The sequence below is a fragment of the Lissotriton helveticus genome, chromosome 4_1 (genome assembly GCF_964261635.1).
Source record: "Lissotriton helveticus chromosome 4_1, aLisHel1.1, whole genome shotgun sequence".
In the NCBI taxonomy this organism is placed as follows: domain Eukaryota; kingdom Metazoa; phylum Chordata; class Amphibia; order Caudata; family Salamandridae; genus Lissotriton; species Lissotriton helveticus.
Window position 1 is genome coordinate 1,355,859,437 of NC_136063.1, and position 22,938 is coordinate 1,355,882,374.

The window sequence follows — 22,938 nt, forward strand, 5'->3', positions numbered from 1 at the left end:
CTTTTCCCTTCGTCATCCATCCCTGATCTGTCTGGACCCCTCCTTGTTCGGACCATTTCTTAATTTCTTCGGGAGTAGCATGCAACTGTATGTCTATGACATCTTGTGTAGGATCCTTAACTGTCATACAAGTAGTCGGGTCTGGAGTGAGTGTCAGTGTCGTGTTAACTGGAATGTCTGGAGTCTGAGCTGTAAGTTTGGCTGTTCGATCTGCTAGATCGTTACCTTGGGAAATGATGTCAGTAACTTTCGTATGTGCTTTGCACTTCATGATAGCGATAGCTGTCGGTAAATGTATTGCATCTAACAGAGCTTGAATAAGGAGACCATGCTGAATCTTGGTTCCATGAGAAGTCATGAAACCTCTTTCTTGCCAGAGTACTCCAAAGTCGTGAACGACTCCGAATGCATAACGTGAATCTGTGTATATGTTTACTTTCAGGTTCTTGGCACGTATGCAGGCTTGGGTCAGAGCAATTAGCTCTGCTGCTTGAGCAGACAGGGTGTCAATACGATGTGTTTCTATAACTTCGGTTTCAGTAGTCACTGCATACGCGGCTACTAGTTCTCCTGTACTTGTTCTCATACATGAACCATCCACATAAAGTGTCAGGTCGGGATTAGGTAATGCAATGTCTGTCAGGTCTTGTCTTGGCTTGGTCATAGTGTTAACTACTTCCACACAGTCATGTGTGGCAGGATTTGAAGTAACTGACGGCAACAATGTAGCAGGATTTAGAATGTTGCAGCGTCTGATTTCTATGTGTGGCTGGAACAGTGTCAGTTCATAACCTGTTAAACGTGCAATTGTCAAGTGCTGAGTCTGTGTTCGGTTTAAAAGAACTTCCACGGAGTGTGGAACTTGTACTGTCAGGGAGTGTCCTAACACTATGGAATCACTTTGTTTGATAGCTAGAGCTGTGGCTGCAACTGACTTGAGGCACGCAGGCAAAGCCTGGGCTACTGGATCTAATGTGCTCGAAAAATAAGCACAGGGCTTGTACTGTCCTGCTTGATCTTGTGTGAGAACAGATAATGCAGTACCATCACGTTCTGTAACAAAAAGTGTAAAAGGCTTACTGTAGTTCGGTGTTGCTAGAACAGGTGCTTGGCATAAGGCTTTCTTTAATTCATTAAAAACAAGTGTATGTTCCTGGGTCCAAGGGAGGACAGTCGATACGGCTGCCTCCTGTGTCGTTAACTGTATCAGTGGCTTAGCTAGAAATGCATACTGAGGAATCCATTGTCTGCAGTAAGAAGTGAGGCCAATAAAAGCTCGTACCTCCTTCTGTGTCTTGGGCTGTGGAAGACTCGCTATTAACTGGATACGGTCAGGTGTCAACTGCCTACCCCACTTGGACAGCAAGTGGCCTAAGTAGATCACTTGCTGGACACAGAATTGTAATTTGGAAGGGGACACCTTGTGCCCCTGCTCGGCCAGAAAATGCAGAACTGTAAGTGACGCACGCTCGCAGTCACGTTCAGAACGGGCTGTGATCAGTAGATCATCGACATACTGGAGCAGGGCAGTGTCAGTTGGCATGTGAATATTGTCTAGTTGTCTCTTAAGTGCTTGACTGTAAATACTAGGGCTTTCTGTGAAACCTTGAGGAGCTCGTGTGAATTTATAGCTCCTTCCATTTAAACAAAAGCCGAAAAGGTACTGGCTGTCTGGATGGATGGGGACACTGAAAAATGCGTTCTTGAGGTCGATAACAGTGAAAAATGTAGCTTCAGAATCAATGGCCGTCAATAGGGATGAAATATCTGGGACTACTGAGTACTGAGGTATAATACATTTATTAAGTTCTCGAAGGTCAATCACTAATCGATATACTGGAGGTGCATTTGGATCAGTACGTTTCATGACTGGAATGATAGGAGAATTACATACATTGGAGTCAGTTTCTACAACCACTCCTTGAGCAATAAGCTCGTCAATAATTTTGGATAAGGCTGCTACAGCCTCAGGTGGCAATCTGTACTGTCTGATTCGTGGCAAAACTATACCTTGTTTGAGAGTCACACGATGGGGTGTGATTTGCATAAAACCTACATCAGTTGGACCTTGCGCCCATAAATGCTGCGGCACATTCAGTAATCTTGGATCAAAAATCACTTAATACATAGTGACCTTTGAAGTCTCTGAGGAACAATCGGACTCCTTCTGGGGAACAGCATATAACTGCTCCTAATTCTTTTAACGTCTTGATGCCTAACAAATTTTCTGGACATGCTTTCGTGAGTAACAAATCAGTAGTTCGGGACAATGGACCTACTTCTAGAGTAACTGGTTTTGAAATTTCATTAACAATCGGTTTTCCTGAAAATCCAAGGGAAACATTTTTAGAGCCTGAGAGCGGAGCCCCTGGAACCTCATCATGACGGATAGTAGTCCTACTCGCCCCTGTATCAATCAGAAACTTTCTATCTTTCCCTAATACTTGACTGTGTACATAGGGACCCTCTTGATCTACAGGTATCTCGATGAGAGGCAAGCCTACCTCCCTCTCTAGGCTGTTTCATGAATACTGTTGATACTCTGGATACTCTGACTGGGCATACTGGTACATCTGCTGTGTAACATGCTGTGTTGCAGCGATAGGCTGCGGTACTGGAACTGTCTGTTGTGCATTCTGTGGTGACTGAGAAGTCTGTGAAACTTGTTCTTGTCTAGGCGGACGTGGTCTTTCTTTAGTCTTACCAGTAGCTATGTTGTGTTTCAGAACTGCACACTCGTTTATAAAATGACCTGGCTGTTTACAGTAATGGCAAGTCCCTTTAACGGGAGCTGCAGGATGACTGGCTTGATTCGGACCCCTCTTCTGACTGTCTTGTGGAACAGATTGTGCAACTAATACTTTCATTTTCGTGTCTTTCATACGTCTCCTTTCGTGTTCTTGTTCTTCCCTGATTCTGTTCTGGTGATACTGGAGCATCTGGAGCATTTGTGACGGGGTATTAGCTTGCCAGGTACTTTCGATTTTCAAAACTCTATTTTTAACTTGTGGACTTGAATTCTCGACTAGTTTGGTAACAAAAAGGTGAGGGTATGACTCGCTACTCGTCTTCAGACCACTGTTAATAATAAAACATTTTTCAAATCTAGAATAAAAATCACTAGTGTCTTCATCCTGTTTCTGTTTACATGCTGAGATTGCATCCCAATCTTCCTTTTTCGTGGCTAGTAACCTTGGCAAAACTTGTATCAATAACTCGGGCAATTCTTTACATTTGTCCCCAAGACCGGTACCTGGTACTCGTATATTATCTTCAGCTTCTAGAGCCGTCCAATCAATCTTCTTCTCTCCCACCTCCCATTCTTTTTCCTTGAGTTTTTCATATATGCCCACGGCGTGAATGTCGGTCGGGAAGTCTAGTTTTACCTACATACGCTATTCTGGTGGGATTCTCGTCGTCTACCTCTTCAGTATCAGAGTCGTCTTCTTTCTCGGATACTTGTACTGCTTTACGTTTCTCGTGTAACCTTATTATTTCCTTACGAATTTTCTTGTACATACTCTCTATACTAGCTAGTGTCTTGTGTCTTCCCTCGGCTATATGATCTCTCCACCTTGTCAGGACTTTCATTTCGGTCGGATCTTTATCTGGATAATCTTGTTCCCTTATTAAACAATTAATCAGAAACTTTAAAAGCATGAGCTGAGTCTCAGCTTTCCTTTGAGACATGGCTTCGCCAATACTTTCTGGGTCTGTTCCTGTACGGATGAAACGATATATTCTGTCTAGATCTTCTTTCATATCCGGTAGGGTGTCCAAATACTCGGTTACCCGTCTTACACGCAATGAATATATGACCATATCATTATTTCCTGGGACTGGGTCATAACGGCATTCGGTGAGAGCTCGCTTGATATCTGCAACGGACTGGGGTTTGGGCGTACGCTGTAACGCACGTTCATGTAGCTCAAGTAACGTTACACGTTTGTGTTGGGGCGGGGTACGAGGAGGATCTCCCCCCGCGGCTCCTAAACTAGATTCGTCGACGGGTATCGTACGGGCTGGGAGAGTGACGGATGTAGCGGGTACTTGTACTGTAGGCTGGACCGGGGGAACTGTAACAGGTGCTGTAACATTAACTGGACCCACGGGGCCAGCGACTGGAGGAACAGGAATTACATTACTTACGGGAGCTGGCGGAACAGGATTAGCATATTCGGGGACTGTGTCGTCCAAGTAGGACGAGAGAAAAATATCAGCTGCGGTCGGTTTGTGACGTAGCTTAATCGGAACTAATGGCGGCGGGAAATTACTGGATGCTTCCGGGGTTGCTTTCGGCAAGCCCTCGGCAAGAAGAGGATACATACCCTTAATAAGGGCATTTCTCTGTCTGTCTGACTGTTCGGCTTTAACTCGTTCACCTATTTCGATTAATTCCCTTTCTTGGGCTCTTTCTGAGGATTCCCTACTTAATTCTGTTTTTCTGATTTCTTTTTCTGTTCTTTTATGAGATTCTTTGCGCCATAACTCGATGGCATCTTTCTGGGACTGTCTGGCTTTCTTTTTCCATAATGCTTCTTCTACTCTCATGATGCACTCGGCATCCCATGTACCTGATACAGGCCATCTATATTTCTCTTCTAGATCTTTAGTATACTCGACCCATAAGTCTAGATATAATATGGCACTTATGCCATGCTTATGATACATAAAATGACCTGGACTGTCCCTAGGCGGGACAGGAACTGCTTCTTCGAGCAGACCTTTTCTGGTTTTTAACTGACGTAACTTCGAGAACAGAGGCATGACTTAGACTGGAATCTAGACACAATACAATACACAATAAACACAATAATAACTTGAAAACAAATCACTCATACCACGACATTGAAAACACATGAAATAACATTTAAAATAACAGTTCGAACAGAATACTACCTGGAATACTGAGAACAGAAACACATGAATTTCTCGAGAACAGAACTTACTGGAATGACTAGATGCACTGCTAAAACAGTACGAAACTTACCGGTCTCATAAAGAGACACGTCAGGACCCGCATCCACCTAGGTGGACACTTCGTGTTGGATCTGTGTACCCAAACCCACGGACCAGAGACAAATGAATTGACCCTGTCTAGATACTACCCCAGCAACGGTACTCACCGGGCAGCAAGAACGGAAGGCCTCGGACTGGACTGGACTGCTACGACGACGGACGGATGAACTTCGGACTTCAGTTACAGGTGGGCCTCTGGATACCTCGGACCTTGGACTCTCGGCTTGGGCTCTGGTCGGGACTCGCCGCGTTCCTCCACCGCCTCGTCTGGATGCTGGACCGCAACCTCCGTCCCCTCCGTGGGCCTGAGGGATACTTGAAGCAGAAATATCTGCACGTGGCCGGTATGGTTCCGTCACGGCTGCAGAGGATCAGGGGGCCTGCGTGGCTTCTCCGGCGCGTGGGGAAAGGGCGGGTCCCTATTCAGGCGCCATTATGTGGTAAATAAATAATTAATTACCGGTTCTATTTTTCAGGATACTCTATAAACAGATAGCTCAATAAATAAGAGTCAAGATTCGAGGTAGCTGGAGTTTACAGGCTTTAATCAGGCATAACAGGACAGGAACAGGACAGCCTGCATGGGAATAGGATGGCAGCTGCCGGGGGCAGGATCTGGGAATAAGGGGAAAAAAAACTTTTAATAACAGTGCATAGTATATATAGTTAAACAAAACACATTACATTCAATACAGTAGGCGTAGCAGTAGGCGGGGTTCGTAACAGTCGCGAAAGATAAGGGCAAAAATGATGTAACAAGAAGGCGTGTACAGGGCGTATACATAGACATGTGATGCAAACGTAACAGAATATGTCATAAATGGGGCGGAAACATGGAGGGGGCTACCTGAGCAGCTGGGACCTCTAACCTAGTGGTGCGCGCAAACTGGCAATGACGTGTTACCAGGGAGAACTGGGGGCTATGACTTCTGTGCTAGAAGAGGAGACTAAAGTCTGGAGTGTCAGAGCGACATGTACCCAGGCATATCTAGTATCTGATGTTTGGAGAACATATTGATAGAATCCAAAAGTTATCAGGGCAAAGGCTACTTGATACTGAGACTGGTGCATGCATTATTCTACATGTAGTGCGGGTGCTAGGAGTATTCTATGAATATTAATACAGTATTTCTCTTACATGGAGACATAAAGGCTAGACCATGACGGAAACTATTGATGCGATTCAGTAGCTTAGGAATGCAGAGAAGGAGGGCTGGACTGATAACTAGAAGCATAACATACTCTTGGCAGACTGAGAGACAGAGCCAGGCCGGGCCGGGCACTGCGAGGCATGAAGTAAGTGAAGGGTCAGGGATACAGGTGGGGGCTGTATCGCTCCTCGGAGAGGGTTCAGGAGACAGGAGCTGAATCTGAGTCCGGGCCCTTTTGAGGCCTAGAAACGGAGACAATTCAATGAATTAACGTGCACACTGTAAAATGTGGCAACGTAGGTTTACATAGGCCTGATACTCGTAGCTATCACGAGAACTGGAAACTAGCATACTAGAGATGGACACAACTATTATTGCGTCTTTAATCGATCAGAGAGGAATACATATGCATATCGATCATGCACATATAACATAGGATGGGGAACACGTAGGCACATATAACATGGCAAAATTTACTTTTCCACACCCGCCCCACCGGAGACCAAAAACCTACCTTGAAGCTGGACACGCTGGAAAGAAATGGCTTCCAGCGCGTCCAGCACTTCCTGATGACGTCGGCGTGCGCGACAGCGCGCTGACGTCACCAGGAAGTGCGGGGGGGCCGGGGGGAGCAGCGCAAAGTCTTCCACTGCCACCCCCCAAAAAACTAACTAGATCGGAGCCCCAGGGGGGGAGCGACAGCGCTCCCCCCGAGGGCTGTACTGATGACGGAGCGGTTCCGTCATCAGCACAGCCCAACCGATGCTGATGACGGAACCGCTCCGTCATCAGCATCGAAGGGGTTAAAACAAAAATGGAAGACAGGAGGGCAGGACAAAATGAGGTGTGGAAAGCGGCAGTACACAATGTGTATCTTTTACTTACTATATGGACTAGGGAAACTTTGTGGGTGTCAGGAAAGTGGGACAAAGTCTTGCTGTTTACTTCTAATGTATTCCTCTTCCGTTGCTCAGATGATCCATGGGAACAGATAAGGAGGGCATGTCTAACATAGAATTGTGTATATAGTAGGTATCAATAGCAGGGACTTTTCCACATCAAGGTTTTAAGTTACAACATAGACAAGTAGAGCTTCCTTTTCACTGTTCATAATTGTGCATTGATTGATTCATTTATTTTTACTTTTTTAATTGAGATCCTTCAAAAATTCACAAAGTCATCCAGATAACACAATACAAATATCCAATAATAAAATCATTCAGGACATCCCTATTGATCATATAAAGTCAGATAAAAAACAGGTCACAAAACCTTGAATTAAACGAGATATTAGAGATCCAATAGAGTAATCTTACACCAATAACTACGTTGTCACCAAGTTGCCTGTAAAGCAGTAAAATATAAATCCAGGTCAAACTGAAGGAATTGTCAAAATGGAGGCAGCCAGTGATGTTTTGACGTACTAAAGATTAAATGCAGCTTTGCCTGCCAGATCTAAAATGAGCTAAAGTGTCCATAGTGCAGTAGGTCCAATAAATTACACAAAAAATATTAACATATAAATCATAAATAATATTTTTGTCCTATTGGCTTAAACCATATTTTCTTTTCTGTTCCCTACTTTCCTACCCTTCCTTCCTCCTTTTCTTTAAAAAAAAAGGAAGCAAGGTGTCAATAGTGCAATAAAGTGCTGTAAGGTAAGTGTTGAAAGTGCAATCAAAGTGAAAGCACATATAGAAATATGGCAACACATACGGCATTCATGAACCTTTCTGTATATTAGGACACATTTTAAGATCTAATTTAAATTACAACATTTTTCTGTCGAAATGGGCCGCCCAGATCTTTTCAAACTTCTTAATCCCTCCAATTCGCAATGCATACAATCACTCACTGTTCCTAACCTGTTTCATTTTCCGAACCCAATTACATTTTGTTGGAACCAGGTCTGAACGCCATCTCTGAAGGAAGAGTGACCTGGCAACCGCCATTGCAATATAAAGAAACTTAGCTAAATTATCAGAAAGATGTAACAAAGGGTCATAGCCAAGGACTTTCAGCCAATTACTGGAGTCTAGTATGATGAAACATTCAGCCTTCAGATGGCGAAAAATCTCATTCCAGAACCCGTGAATAAAAGGTCACTGTGAAATGATATGTGTCCAATTGGTTAATGGATGATTTAAGCAGTGCAAACACTGACCGGATTGGCTGGGGTAAACCGTGGATAAAAAAATCTCGGGTTCTCTATATAAGCCATTTATTGAAAAATAGCATCTGGTGCCAATTTGCTCCTCTTAGTGTTGTAAAGTTAAGTTTATTTAATTCAGACCACATACTCGCAGTAACCTCCAAACCTTTGTGTTTTTCACATTTTGTTAATGCTTTCTAGGAGAGATCAGACACCCTGATAGGGGCTGAGATTCTTTTACACTCACCAGGGTTCCTAACTGTGATTTCTTCGAAAAGAACATATAACAGCTTTTTACGTTCATTAATCTGCATCAGATCCAGATGGTTAAGGAACCTGATCAGAATATTAAATGACCCAACAAGAAGGAAATCATTCAGAATTAGCTCGTATATTTCGGAAATATTCACCCACCTATCAAACCTAATACAATCTGAGATTTTCTGAAAACCAGCCTTCGCCCATTTTTGACAAATTTTCGTCGATTCTCCAGCTCCAAATACTGAGGTGAGTATAGATAGTGGAGTTGAAGACTTAATAACTGGCATTTTATATCACATGTAAAAATCTTGATGTTTATAAAAGAACCACTGCATGCTCTTATAACTCACTAATTTAGGGGATTTCACAATTTTGAATGGACAGCGTATCTGATGTTCTTTACAGATTAATTAATAAAATAATTTACAAATAAACCTGAATTCAAAACTGACTTAAATCTAGACAAATATTGTGCAAAATATGCTGAATAATAATCCCTGAGATTTGGGAGGGCTAACACGCTATTCTCCACCACCTCATATAAAGTGCTTAGTGTAATTCCGGGAGTTTTCGTTCCCAAAAGAAATTATGTAAACATGGACTCTAATTTGGCAAAAAAGATGCTGTTAAAACATATGGAATTGCAGAGAATAAAAAATTAAATAGCGGGAGAACAGACATCTTAATCAGTGAAACCCTGCCAATAGTAGTCAGCAGAAGCGAGTCCCACCGAAGCAATAACTCCTGCACTTTGGACAAAAGCGGGACAAAGTTCAAAACGAGAAGAAAACATAAAGATATCTTTTTGGTTTAGAATTTAGACAGGACAAAATATCAGGGTGTAACACCTCAGGTTTGCATCCGCCCTGGATTATTTTCATTTTCTTTTTGTTAATTTTATACCCCCCAAGCAATTCATATAGCTCAAAAACCTCAAAAACCTTTGCTTGGACCCCCTGTTGCCTTCGGTTATGAGCATGATATCGTCCGCACATAATTTTAGTTTCCCCATAGTACCTAAAGGGGTAAATCTCTGTATTCTTTCGAATAGCGATAGATAAAGGTTCAATAAAAAAAGCAAATAAAACTGGGAACAATGGACAGCCTTGTCTACAGGGCCGGACTGGCTACCGGGCAGTTGTGTGTCCTGCCGACCAGGGGGATGATTTCATTGATGGGGACCTGTGTGTGCCAAACGAAATTCGTTTTGCTTTTTTTATTTCAAAGCGCACGCACGTCCCCATCAATGAAATAAGCCCACACCACAGAGAAATTAGCCCCCAGCTCGGCAGCACACACAACTGCCCGGTAGCCAGTCCGGCCCTACTTGTCTAGTCCCTCATTGTCCTGCCTCAGAGGCATTAACGATGATATTGGCTTCTGCATTAAGATACATTCTCTGAATCAACCCTGTGATCTTAGGACGTATACCAAAACTAAGAAGAATGTGGAATAAAGTCTCCAAGACCGCGAGGTCAAATGCCTTCTCGGCGTCTAACAGAAGCACCAAGGCTGGAATTTTCTTGGTCTCGAAATAATCCAGTGCTTCTGCAAGCTAATGCGTATTAGTCACAAGCTGCCTCCCTGTTATAAACCCATTTTGGTCGGGATGTATCAAAGTCTGGGCTATACAATAAATCTGTTGGCTAAATGTTTGGTAATGATCTTATAGTCAGAGTTTAAAAGTGTAATTGGGCAATATGAATTGGGGTCCTTGCAGTCTTCACCCTTTTTTTAAAAACTGACTACATTCCCTTTTTGAAATGAAGGCAGAATCGGACCTCCCTCTAAGATGGAATTAGCAACCAGCAAAAAATATTGTAAAACAACATTTAAAAAAGTTTTTAAAAACTCGGCTGGGAAACCATCCGGACCACAGGCTTTGCTGTTCTGAAGGTTTTTAATGATATCCTCCAGCTCTTCTCTGGAGAAATGGTGCGTCATGCTGCTTTTATCAGCCTCAGAAGCCTGTTCATTGAGAAACTTGTCCAGGGAGGCCTTATCAAGGGATTGTTGTTGAACATAGATATTCTTAAAATTTTAAAGCATACTGTCCCGTATAGTCACTGGATCTACACTTTGGGAGTCAGTTACAGGACACCTCAGAGTACTAATCCGGCTACTTGCGGCCTGGTCTCTGGCCTGCCATGCAAGGAACTTCCCAGTAAAATTGCTCTCTCTATATACCTTATGCCTATGGTTGCTATTGAATGTTTCACATTCTAGATAATAAGCATCCGCAAGATCTTGTTTGGCTTGATCAAATTTTCTTTGATTAGGGGCCACGGGATTACTGAGAAATATGTTAAAGCATCTCTGCTCCTCCTGTTCTAAATTTTGCTTTATTTCCTTTTTTTGACAACTTTCTGCATCCTTCCCAATAGCTAGACTCTAAATGTTAGCCTTTAGAGAGTTCCAAACAATGTGGGGAGGAGCTGCCCCATGATTTCCTGCGAGAAAGTCCTTTATCTCTGGTTTAAAAGCAGAACCCAATTTTCATCCGAGAGATGTAGCCTATTTAAGGTCCATCTCTTAGAGAAAACCGGGATCTTACCTAACTCAAACTCTAGAATAAACATTGCATTATCTGTAAATCAGTTTGAAGGAATTTCTGCTAACTAAAAATCAAGGACTTAGATATAAGAAAGAAATCAATGCGTGAGGAGGTGTGAAACTACCCAAAAACCAGAGATATACAATCTTAGTCGGCAATAGTGCCCGCCATGGGATGATTATGTCCTGAATTTTCCTATATTTTGAATAATTCTGCTGGTTTTAGGTTTAGGTTTGAATTGTATTTTAGAAGGGGCTGAAGAATCAATTTTTAGATTTCCTATAAAATTGAAATTTCCCCCTCTAATCACTTCCCTGGGCGTTTGTATTAGGGATTGAAAAAACTCTTCATATGGTACCAGATTATTCTCCACTGGGCCATAAATGTTAGCAAAGGTTAAACATCTATTCCCCAAATTGCAAGTCGCCCAACACCACCTTCCTCTCTGACCACTTGCAAAATTAACCACCTTGGCTTGAAGTTTTTTGCTCAAGAAAATTGCCGTACCACGATAGTATTACACCCTTTGGTTTGCACAAAGAAGAAGAAGCATGTGGAATGTGACCAAGTCTATGTGCTCTTTGTATATTCAATTGTGGGGATTCAGGTACATCAACAATCAGTGGAAGGAAAGATTAAAAAAAAGCAATAGGATTGGATCCCTTTAGCCCCTCAGCCAAACCATAAATGAGTAGGTTGTTGCTCCTGCTAGGGTTTCCACGATTCTCAACTTGTTTTTGAAGTTGAGAGATTACTATCTTCATAGGATGAAGTTGTTGAGAGGATGTTTGTAGAGATTTGAATTGTCATTTCATTTAAGTGACTTTGTTATCAATAGTAGACCCCCGGTATGTTGCCCAGTACCTAAACATTGAAAAATCTGCTAACTTCCCTTCTGCTAAATGAGATTCTTGAATTAAAATAACGGCCAGGTTTTCTGTATTAATCCATGATTCAATAGCCCACATTTTCTTTTTATTATTGAGCCCATTTACATCAAAAGAAAATACCCTAAGGATTTCCTTACTAACCATTAGCACACTACACAGTAAAATCCTAGAAGGGACACAAGATGGGCTAAAGTGTGCTGGAGAAACACACAATCTGTTGTGATTTCCCACTTGCCTTAACAGAATATAAATTTGTTGCAAAATTTAGATGAAACAAGAATTTACAAATGTATCTCTTTTTTCCCTTCTTGCTACCCATTCCACACCCGTGGACTCCACCCCACCCCACCCCAAAAAGCTGCGGTGAGCAGTGGACCATACCTGCTTACACCTGACAGGCTTAACCAACCCCCCAAAACTGGCACCTTGACTTTGTGTCAGGTGCTACCAGTATACATATCCCTCCCCCTCTCTTCCAGGACATGAAGAGAAAAAACCCAAAAACATAGGGGAATACACTCCAGAATACTATGTGGAAGAAAAAAGAAAAATAGACACGCCTTACTCAAAAAAGAAAAAGAAGCAGACAAAAAAGCAGTCCAAGTAATACAGCAACTACGAGGTCCCAGCTAAGAGATCAAGGACTTACTTAAAGAAATGTGTTGCAGTAGTTCCTGTGCTTCAGGGATATTGCAAAATACATGGAATCTACCTTTAACAAGCACTTTTAGTTTGCTTTGTTGTGCAATCATTGCCTGTGCCCCTTGTTCTTTAAATGAGTGCAGCATTTTAACAAACTCTTTCCTCCTTTTGGATGCGGAGGTCGACATATCAGAACGAATGCAACATATTGGCACCTCCAAGGAAGTGAACTGCCCCTGCCTTATGGCCTTAGATAGAATTTGTTCCCTGACCCTATAATCCCCAAAGTTAACAACGATTGCCATGGGAATTTAGCGTTAGGGGGTAGATACGCAGGTGCCCGGCGGGCCCTCATAATGGTAAGATCTCCATTAAACTCTCAAAGATTTTTTTTTAATGAACGTATTAATCCATTGTAGTGTCTGCTGCCTCTCAAGACCTTTTGGAATACAAAGAAAATGAAGATTAGAGCTCCTAGAGTGATTCTTCAGTTCCTCCAATTTAAGCTCCATTACAGACTTTTGGCTCTGATAAGCTGCAACTTTGTCATTCATGATAGTAAGCAGGTCCTACAACTGTGAGATTGTAGTCTCTGCCTTATGAAGCCGTGCGGAACCCGAGCCATGTTCTCTTCGATTTTATACAGACGGGCATTGATGGCAGCAATTTCCATGGACTGAGAAGCTTTAAGCTCTCTGATCTCATCAAGAATTAAGTTAAGGAGGCTCTCAGCATCCCATTGCAGAGAGAAAGATCTATCATCCTGAGAAGAATTTTCCTGTATTCATTCAATCCCAGGTCTTGGATTGAGCTAGAGATGTTATAGCAGAAGCAACAGAAGATGTTAAGTTATCAGAGATAGCCTGTCCCCCGTTGTCAAGAGTGGGTAGATCCAAAAAGCTCCATTCTGGGGATGATTGTACTTGAGATTGTGGGATAACAACGCTGTTGCTGGAGAGAAATGCCCCCTTTAAGGGGTTTGAAGATGGTTTAGCAAAGATTGGGGCACTCTCAGCCCCCTCTATGTCTGAGATTGAGCCTGGCTTAGCTTTAGAAAATAAAGGATATTTTTTAGGTTCCTTGAGCTTCCCAGTGATAGTGTCGACCCCGGGAGCCATCGCATCTGGGTCCACCAAGCTTTCCAAGCTCTGCACAGCTGAGTGACCTGCCCTAGGAGAGACAACAGGAGCAGGACTGATACTCACATCCAAATCGACAGAGCCCCCACCGAGTGATGTAACTGGGGGAGCTCTGCAGTGGTATTCTCAGAATGTACTGTGGGTGGACCCAAGTCTTTCCTCAGAGTTGCTGTAGGATTAGTCCGGGCTGCTGCTTAACCTGCGCGCTTTTTTACCCTCTGTGCCAAAACTGGAGAATCAAAATGGGATAAGGCAGTGTATCTGGAGAAATTACGGATAATGAGAGTCCCAAAAATGTTCTATTACTTTACTTTCTCCAAGATGGATTGCCGGATAATACCATAAAAGGAGAAGGTTGGCTTTAGCATATAGGACTCCCCCAGTGACCCTGTACCAAGTAGTGCAAAAATCCCTATACGCATACAAACAGTGGAGCACATGCACTTACCCCTTGGAGAGAAACCTGGTGGTCCCCGATGCTGCTATGGAATTGGGCCTCAGAGGCAGCAAGCCTGCTTGAATACTGGGAGGGAAAAGCTGCACAGTCCCAAAAAAAAAAAGAGAATAATTTGACCCTGCTCAAAAATATGCCCTTAATATATTTTGTGATATCTCTGTGTCCAATACCAGCTTTAGCAGGGGTCAAGGAGAGTGAGAAAAAAAAAAACGAAAAAAGTCAGCAGCTTGATTTAATATTACAGCTCCCACCAGCCAGAGTTTAACATCCCTTTTGAGACGCCAAATCGCTCCAAGTGGCATTTTCCAGCCTGTTTATGCTGTTTGTGCTGTGAGAATTTGTGGGAATCCGTTGTTTTTTCCCTTCTTGTCCCTTTAAACTTCTCATTTCCTTTCCCTCCATGCAGCCTCTTCCTGCTGCCTCCTGCCGCTCAGGGAAAAAACAATTAGCCAACAGCGTTTTCCTTGGTTTCCTTGTTTTTTTGCAATGAGCTCCGTAGCCCCGATAGCTCCTGCTCAGCGAATCTGACGTGGCCATTTCGCTCATCTCCAGCCTCTCATTAGCGTCCTGGCATCCTGGAGTGGAGGGGGGGAGTGGCTAACATGCAATTAGCCGGACAGCATCACCTAGATTTCTTTATTTATTGATTGTTTGACTAGTTAATTAGTGCAAATGGAGAGCACTTTGCTACCTTAATGTGTACCAGTTCAAGGGAGAAATGCAGCCAATCTAGAGGAAAGTAAAATTTAGGTCCTGAAGAGTTGGGCTTTCAGTAGCTTGAAGAATGTCAAATAGTTTGTTGTGGCATGTATTGAAACAAGAAGGACTTTCAATGCAGTAGCATCTTTAATGGAAACAGAGCACCATTAAAAAACAATGGCATAAGTAATACATCTTTTAGAGGGTAAAATAAGGAACCTCTTGGAAAGGAAAAGAGAAATGCTGAAAGCCATCACCAAAGTTAAAGAAGGGCCTTATACAAAGACTGATCATGGTACTGCAATGGGAGATTTTGCTAGAAGGAAGTGTAGGCTTGCAAGCTGGGAAGATAGTGCTGGCAATCTTTGGCAAGAACACCTCACTATTAGACTCCAATTAGTGGCTGGGCGAACACAGACCTGTGATGAACATCCATGCCATGGACCTCAGGATCATCATTAACAGAAAATTGGATATGACTGCACGTTCAACACCATCACTACATAATCCTTCCACATCCTGTGGATGCTGAGGAAGATTTTCAAATGGTTCCCAAGAAACACCAGAAATAAACCTCGCTCAAACCATTGTTACCAGCAAGTTGAACTAGAGGAACACCTTCTATACTGGCATCACCATGCAACTCATCAGAAGATTACAAAGTATCTCAAACTCGGCATTCAGACACATCCTCAATCTTCCCAACAGATCTCTCTTCACACCACACCTCAAAGAGCTCCACTGGCTCCCTAAAAACAAATATGACCAGTTCAAATTTGTCACTTCCATGTTGAAGGCACTACACAACTCAGGTCCCACCTACCTGGACAGCCGCATATTCTTCCACCTACCACCCAGTCACCTCCACACTGCCATACTCCTACTCACACACATTCCTTGCATACACAAAAGTAGATCCAGAGGTCGACCAACCCTTACTTCTCTCCTAAAGCAGGAACGACCTCTCACTTCACTTCAGAGCTTCCTCCCCTCGGAGAGGCCTCTGTGATCTTAGCATTCAAGATCACAGTGTTTTAGGCCATAGTGACAATTTTAATTTGTTTTCTCTTTTCTTTTTCTCTGTGTTTTCTTTCTTGTTGCAACTGACACGCTGGTTTTCAATTCTTTATTTTTCGATTGCAATGGTTTTTAATAATCCTGCAAATAAAGTTTATTATTCTTATTATTGTTAGACATGGCATCCTTCGCATAGTTTCCCCTGACATATTTGCCTTCTGACCTCCTGTTTTGATGACATCATTTTTGTTGGCTTTAGGATTTTGGGCATTTTACCACTGTTAACCAGTGCTAATGTGCATGCCCACGCTACTGAAAACAATGGCAACATTGGCTTATCCACAATTGGCATTTCTAATTTACTTATAAGTCCCTAGTAAAGTGCACTACACGTGCCCAGGACCTGTAAATTAAATGCTGCTAATGGGCCTGCAGCACTGATTGTGCCACACAATTAAGTAGCCCTTTATTCATGTCTCAGGCTTGCCACTGCAGAGCCTGTGTGAGCAGTTTTTAACTGCCATGTTGACCTGGCAAGTTAACCCTCTTGCCAGGCCCTAACCCTCCTTTTTACTACATGTCACCCCCAAGGTAGGCCTTGGTCAGCGCAAGGGCTGGGTGCAGTATATTCAAAAAGTACTACATGCACTTTTAAGTTTTACATGCGCTTGTAGTGAAAGCTCTTACATTTGTTTTTCACTACTGCAAGGCCTGCCTCTACCCATAGAATAACATTGGATTAACATATTACTTTTAATAAGGGATACATTTCAATTCAGACCATGTAGGAATATCAAATTTGGTGTCTAAAGAACTGCAATTTAAACCCCTCTTTAATGGTTGCATTTTAAGTCACAATTTTGAAATTGCCACTTTTAGAAAGTTGCCATTTTTTTGCCCAAAGGTTTTGGTACCCGCAGCCTATATCCTGGGTCACATGACTACATATAACTGCAAGTTGGACTTTGTGAATTGCTCCCAGACAGCGAGACAAAGGAGAATGGGAGTTGGCAGGCCGGGTCATCTCTGACTTGATGAGGGGGAGGAGCTGTCTCCTAAAATTCTTGCACATCACACATTCTCTGCCTTAGCACAGTCACAAATTGTTTAACTCTAGTCTTTTGTGACCCTAGACAAGCTGGGCCCAGGGCAGGGAGGCGAAAAAATCCAAACACCACTGATGGTGGAAACCTCCAGGACTTTCTCCTACTTCAAAGTGGAAGAAATATGTATTGATGAGTTATTTGGACTTACTTACTCATGGAACCATGAGTGTGAAGATTGCTCATTCGCATCATGTACAGAAATAGATTCAAAGCAATTTCTTTTTCTTAACACTACCAGATTGCAAAACTGTGGCTTTTGACAGATTGTTAAAACAAGTTACACAAATTGTCGATCAGATCTCACGTCAATGTTATGTGTACGAAGAAGTGGGGAAATCTTATTTAAATGCTTCAATGATGCAGAGCAGATGGAAATAAAAGGGAAACAGAGATTACAAATTTCAAATCAGCGCAAATATCTATTTCTGGAAAAACATATACTACTATGGCTGTCATATCTCATGAAGGAGTTACTGTTACATCTGGTCGCTACACTGTCTATGTAAAAAGTAAAAGTGGATTGACAGAATGTAATGATAGCAACCTCCAATTCAAATAAAGAATGCCTTTTAAGCTACTAAATTCTAATCGTTTGATTTTGGAACTGTAGTCTTAATGAGGATTACAGTTGTTAAAATGGTAGACTGTACTGGTTCTAGATCTATTATCATTCGGTATTGCATCATATAGCCTACCACAGGTGATGTCTTTATAAGTCATACCATACACTGATGTGCCTCATATATCTATTAGTAGTTCTGCTATTGAGGGTCTTATTTTCAGCACAAGATTTCCAAATTTTTTAGTGCAAGTATAGGTAAAACAATCACTAAAAAAAGTGTAGTGAGTGCAATGCATGTTGTTGCTTAATTGAAGTGACATTGTGTGCAATTTATTTCTAAAATCTTTATGGTTGTTTTTTTCCTTACTGTTCAATGATGATTCTTTTAACAGTACATCATCATGAATGGTGTCTGAGCATAGAAACTCATAACATTTTTTTAAAAAAAACTGCAAATGAAATGCTTATTTAAATTATTAGATACCTTTACAGCATGACAATTGTCTACTGATTTCTTTGAATTATGATGCTATGCATTATTGGAAATATATGTGTATGTTATCATTTTAAACATTTGTAATACTAATTTATATTTCACTTCTGTTTCATTTTATTCAGACCAATGAAATCATGTATTTGAGTAATGTACTTTGCTAATTCGTTCTTTCAGTGTTGTTCCATAACTATACATTGACGGGGTGTTTTAAACTACAATTACAAAAATAGACACACACACACATAGAACCACTAACACACACATTTACAGACCCATATACTCACTCATACACCCTCTCATATACCCAACACAACCACTTGAACTCCCATACAATTCACACACCCGCTCACAATCTCATATAGGCAATCACACATCCAGTCATGCACCAAGACCACTTACACACCATCACAGACCCATGCAACCACTTACATATTCAGTAAAACACCAATACAGCCTCTCAAACACCCATACACATACTGATAAACCACTGACACACATAGCCACACACTAATACAGACACTAGCACACACAGGCTCACTATGGCACAGACACTGACACACCCAGTTGAACACCAATATAGCCACTGACACACTCAGGCACACACATATACACCCAATAACACATCTACTCACCAATATAGCCACTGACACACTCAGGCACACCCTCATACACCCAATAACACATCTACTCAAACATCAATAAAGCCACTTACACACATGGCCAAACACATATACAGACAGTAACAAACACAGCTACACACCAATACAGCTTATGGCACACCCAACCAAACACTGATACAATTACGCACCTACCATCTCAAACACTTGTACACAATGAGATACATCCTCTGTCACACCCAGCCACACACTGATAAAGAGTCTGACACACCCAGACACACATTGTTAGACACGGACACACGCAAGCACACACTGATACATCTAGTGACACACCCAGTCATACTCTGATATAGAGCCTGACACATTCATGCACCCACCGATATCGCAACTGACACACCCAGACACATATCAATAGAGCCACTTTGACATTTAGCCAAACACCGATACAGCCTCTCAAACACCAATACATATTCTGATACAGTCACAGACACACCCAGCCACACACTAATACAGACACTAACATTCCCAGGCACACATTGTTACAGACACTGACACACCCAGACACACACCAATGTAGCCACTGACATGATACACCCTGGCACACACCGATATAGCCATTGACACACCTAGGCACACACTGATACAATTACTGACAAGCCCAGTCACACTCTGATACAGAGACACACCCAGGCACTTACTAATACAGCCCATAATACACCCACTCAAATATCAATGCAGTAACTCAGACAATAATCCAACGCAGATGCAGCCTCTCAAACACCCTTACACATACTGATATAGCCACTGTCAGACTCAGCCACACACTAAAACAGACACTAACACACCCAGACACACACTGATACGGTTGCTGCTATACCCAGTTACACTCTGATACAGAGACTGATATATTCATGCACACACTGATACAAGTTCTGACACACCCATTCTCACACCGATAGTCACTTACAAACACAGAGTTCGCTCTTTGTTTGTCCAGATGGTGGTTCTAAAAATAACCTTTTTTTTATGTAGAAGGTATTTTTAACAGTTAAAAAAAAAAAAAAAATTCAACATAGTAAAAAGTGTACTAAAAGTGAAAGTAAGGGAAATACAAAGAAGCAATTGGCTTCAGTGTTAAAAAACAGTAAGTGGCAACTGGAAGCAAACAAAACAAAAATAACAGCAATGCCTCTTCACTGTATTCAAGAATGCACCCACAGATTACATTTTTACAGTGACAAGCATGTGGCATTTCACACAGTAAGCTACCATCTCACTTATTTCTTCTCAGGCAGCTGGTATAGTAATGACTGTAGCTGATAATATCTTTCCCAAGGGTATTGTAGAAGTGGACTGTCCTGCTGTACCCTTTTCTCTCATATCATCCTGTTGTAGACGTTTCATTAATTGTTTTTAAGTGTTTCCTGTGGAAGTTGCCCCATGTGAATGCTGCTTTGCAGTGCCCCTGGATAACTGCTTGCTACAAATACTTGTACTGTACATATTTAGCAGTAACCTTCTTTTCCCCTGAAGGGATTGCAAAATGTGTCCGGACATTACTTTGTTTTCTTGGAGGTGGTGTGTCTTGCTCTTCATCCTCAACAGATTCTAGATGTTCATCCTGGACCAGAGATGAAGCTTCAGTCATTCTATCAAATTATTCATGAAAGGGAGCAAAAAACAGAGCACCACTCCTTAGGAACCCACTTTCTACAAATTTCACTGGATAAATAACTGTTTTGGGGTGTGGTTTTACATGTACATGGGTGAGGTCCTAATGTGCCCAATCAAAAGGCAAGGTTTGGGTGTGTCTTGGAGCATCAACATCATCATACTTTATTTGGCAAATATAGCCATAAAAGGAACCACAATAAAAACATACAATTATCAATATGAATAATACAAAAAGTGCAACTATAAAACTATACAAACACAGTACAAAGCCCAATGATGATCACAATGGAAGTAGTGCCACTCTACAACAAACAGCTCTCAATTCATAACCAATTATGGGAAGAATTACATATCTAATACATACAGAAACTCTAGAGCATCCGCGATGAATACGGAGAATCTCGTTCCTACCCCCTCACCCATTTTAAATTATATTAACAATTCTTTCATAGACTCCTGTATTGCAGTTAAAAATATTCCTATTGCACATAAAATATTTAAAAATCTCACGTTCATCAACAGATTAAGAGCTTGATCCCTAATTATGATTTTATACATGATAAAAAGGGGTTTTAAAACGTCTTCCGTTCTTTTAGGAACCACTAACAGTCCAGCAAGATGTGTGGGCCACTGCATTTTACATTTAGCCCAGTTGTACACAAACCCAGTTCATTTCTTAACACAGTTTTTTATCTTCCTATATATATTACATGGATTCAATCCAACTCTAAATTTCAATATCACATTTCTAAGCTTGGGACTTGGCAAGGCCTCAATGTAGGGGAACATATGATCATTGCCATATCCGTGTACCAGGAGCGATTTGCTCTCCAGATAAAACAGATCTTCTGTTCGAGCCTTTTTGGCTATGATGACTCTAGCTTCTGTTTGGGATGTGCTGCCCTAGTTTCCATTGTTCTGGTTCTAGTGATAGTTTAGCAGAAATCCTACCTAACTTGGGATGCCCAATTCTGTTCACTTTCCTCTGTTTCTCGTTTACAAAGGTGTGATATATTGAGGGTCCTTTCTCTACTCAGTCTCTGCCAGAAATTCATATTCACTTGCAATCCCTGATAATTCCAGGCTGTAATTCGACATTCTACTCTCACAGCCTGGATCACAGCTGATGCCGGGAGAGCAAGGAGTTGCTTCACACATTTACCCTCCTCCAGATTCCAATCCAATTTACCGCCTAAAGATAGAACCTCCACTCTGTATTGGAATTGTGAACGGACCTTTGCATTAAAGGCTGATAAAATTGGTTGCAGAGATGGTCCTCCACATTTCCGCTTGAACTGCTTTAGGCCACACACTGAAGGGAGAGCCTTTGCTTTAAGTGAATCTATATGGTACCTCCAGTTTAGTCTGAGACTGAACCACATGCCCAAGTATTTATATTTGTCCACCACCTCCACTTTTACCTCTCCCAATTTCCAGTTAAATGATCCCTTTCCTTTCCCCCTCTCCATTACCTTACTTTTTTCTAAATTGATCGTTAGATATTTTTTTGAACAGTAATATTCAGCTTTTTTTGCAACCTCAATTCTGTCATGTCCACTATCACTAGATTGTCAGCGTATAGCAGACATGGGATGTGTGTCCCCCCCCCCCAACTTAGGGCTTAATCCACCAGCATTATGTAATGTATTAGGTAGATCAGACAAGAACAAAGAGAAAAGTAGTGGGGCCAGAACCCAGCCCAGGCATAATCCATGTTTTATCCATAGTTTCTTTGATAGCGTCCCCCGGGTGTCTAGGATTACCCTGGCCCAGTTCTGTAAGTGCATTTTCTGTATTAGTGAGAGTACTGTTTTATTAATTCATATTAATTCAAAGCTGCCTCAACATATTCCACAATAGCTCACGATCAACCGAATCAAAGGCAGCTAGGATATCAACAAAACAGCAAAAAATCAGACTCCTAATCCAATTGCCTTTTTGCCATTGCCCATAAGCTAAGACAATGATCTATTGTTGAGTGGCCCTCTTTAAAACCACCATGCTCTTTTAGGATCAAGTTATTCTGCTCTACCTAGGCCTTCATTACACCTATCAATATCTTAGAAAATACTTTCTCCCCCACATCCAGCAAGCTAATGAGGCGATAATTCTGGGGCTGTGTGTCACCCTCCTTTTTATATATTGGTCTAATTATTGCCCCTTTCCAAATTTCCGGGAAAATCCCGGAGGTTGAGACAATCCGAAAGGTGACCTTTAAATGACTCCCCCACCAATCCATATTATTTTTATAGTATGAATGCTGGTAAATTATCTAGCCCTCCTGTTTTAGTTATTTTCAGGGTTTGGATGGTTTCCTTTATTTTTTGGAAAGAGAAATACAGCTCAAGTCCTTCTCCTGCGTTAATCGTTTTTTTCCAGATTCTCGTCCAACCTCTTTCTATCATATAGATTGCTCAAATTATTAGCCCAATCATCTTCTCCCACCAAGCAACGTATTTCCCCTTGCACATTTCCCTCCTGTTTCAATCGCCAGAATAATCT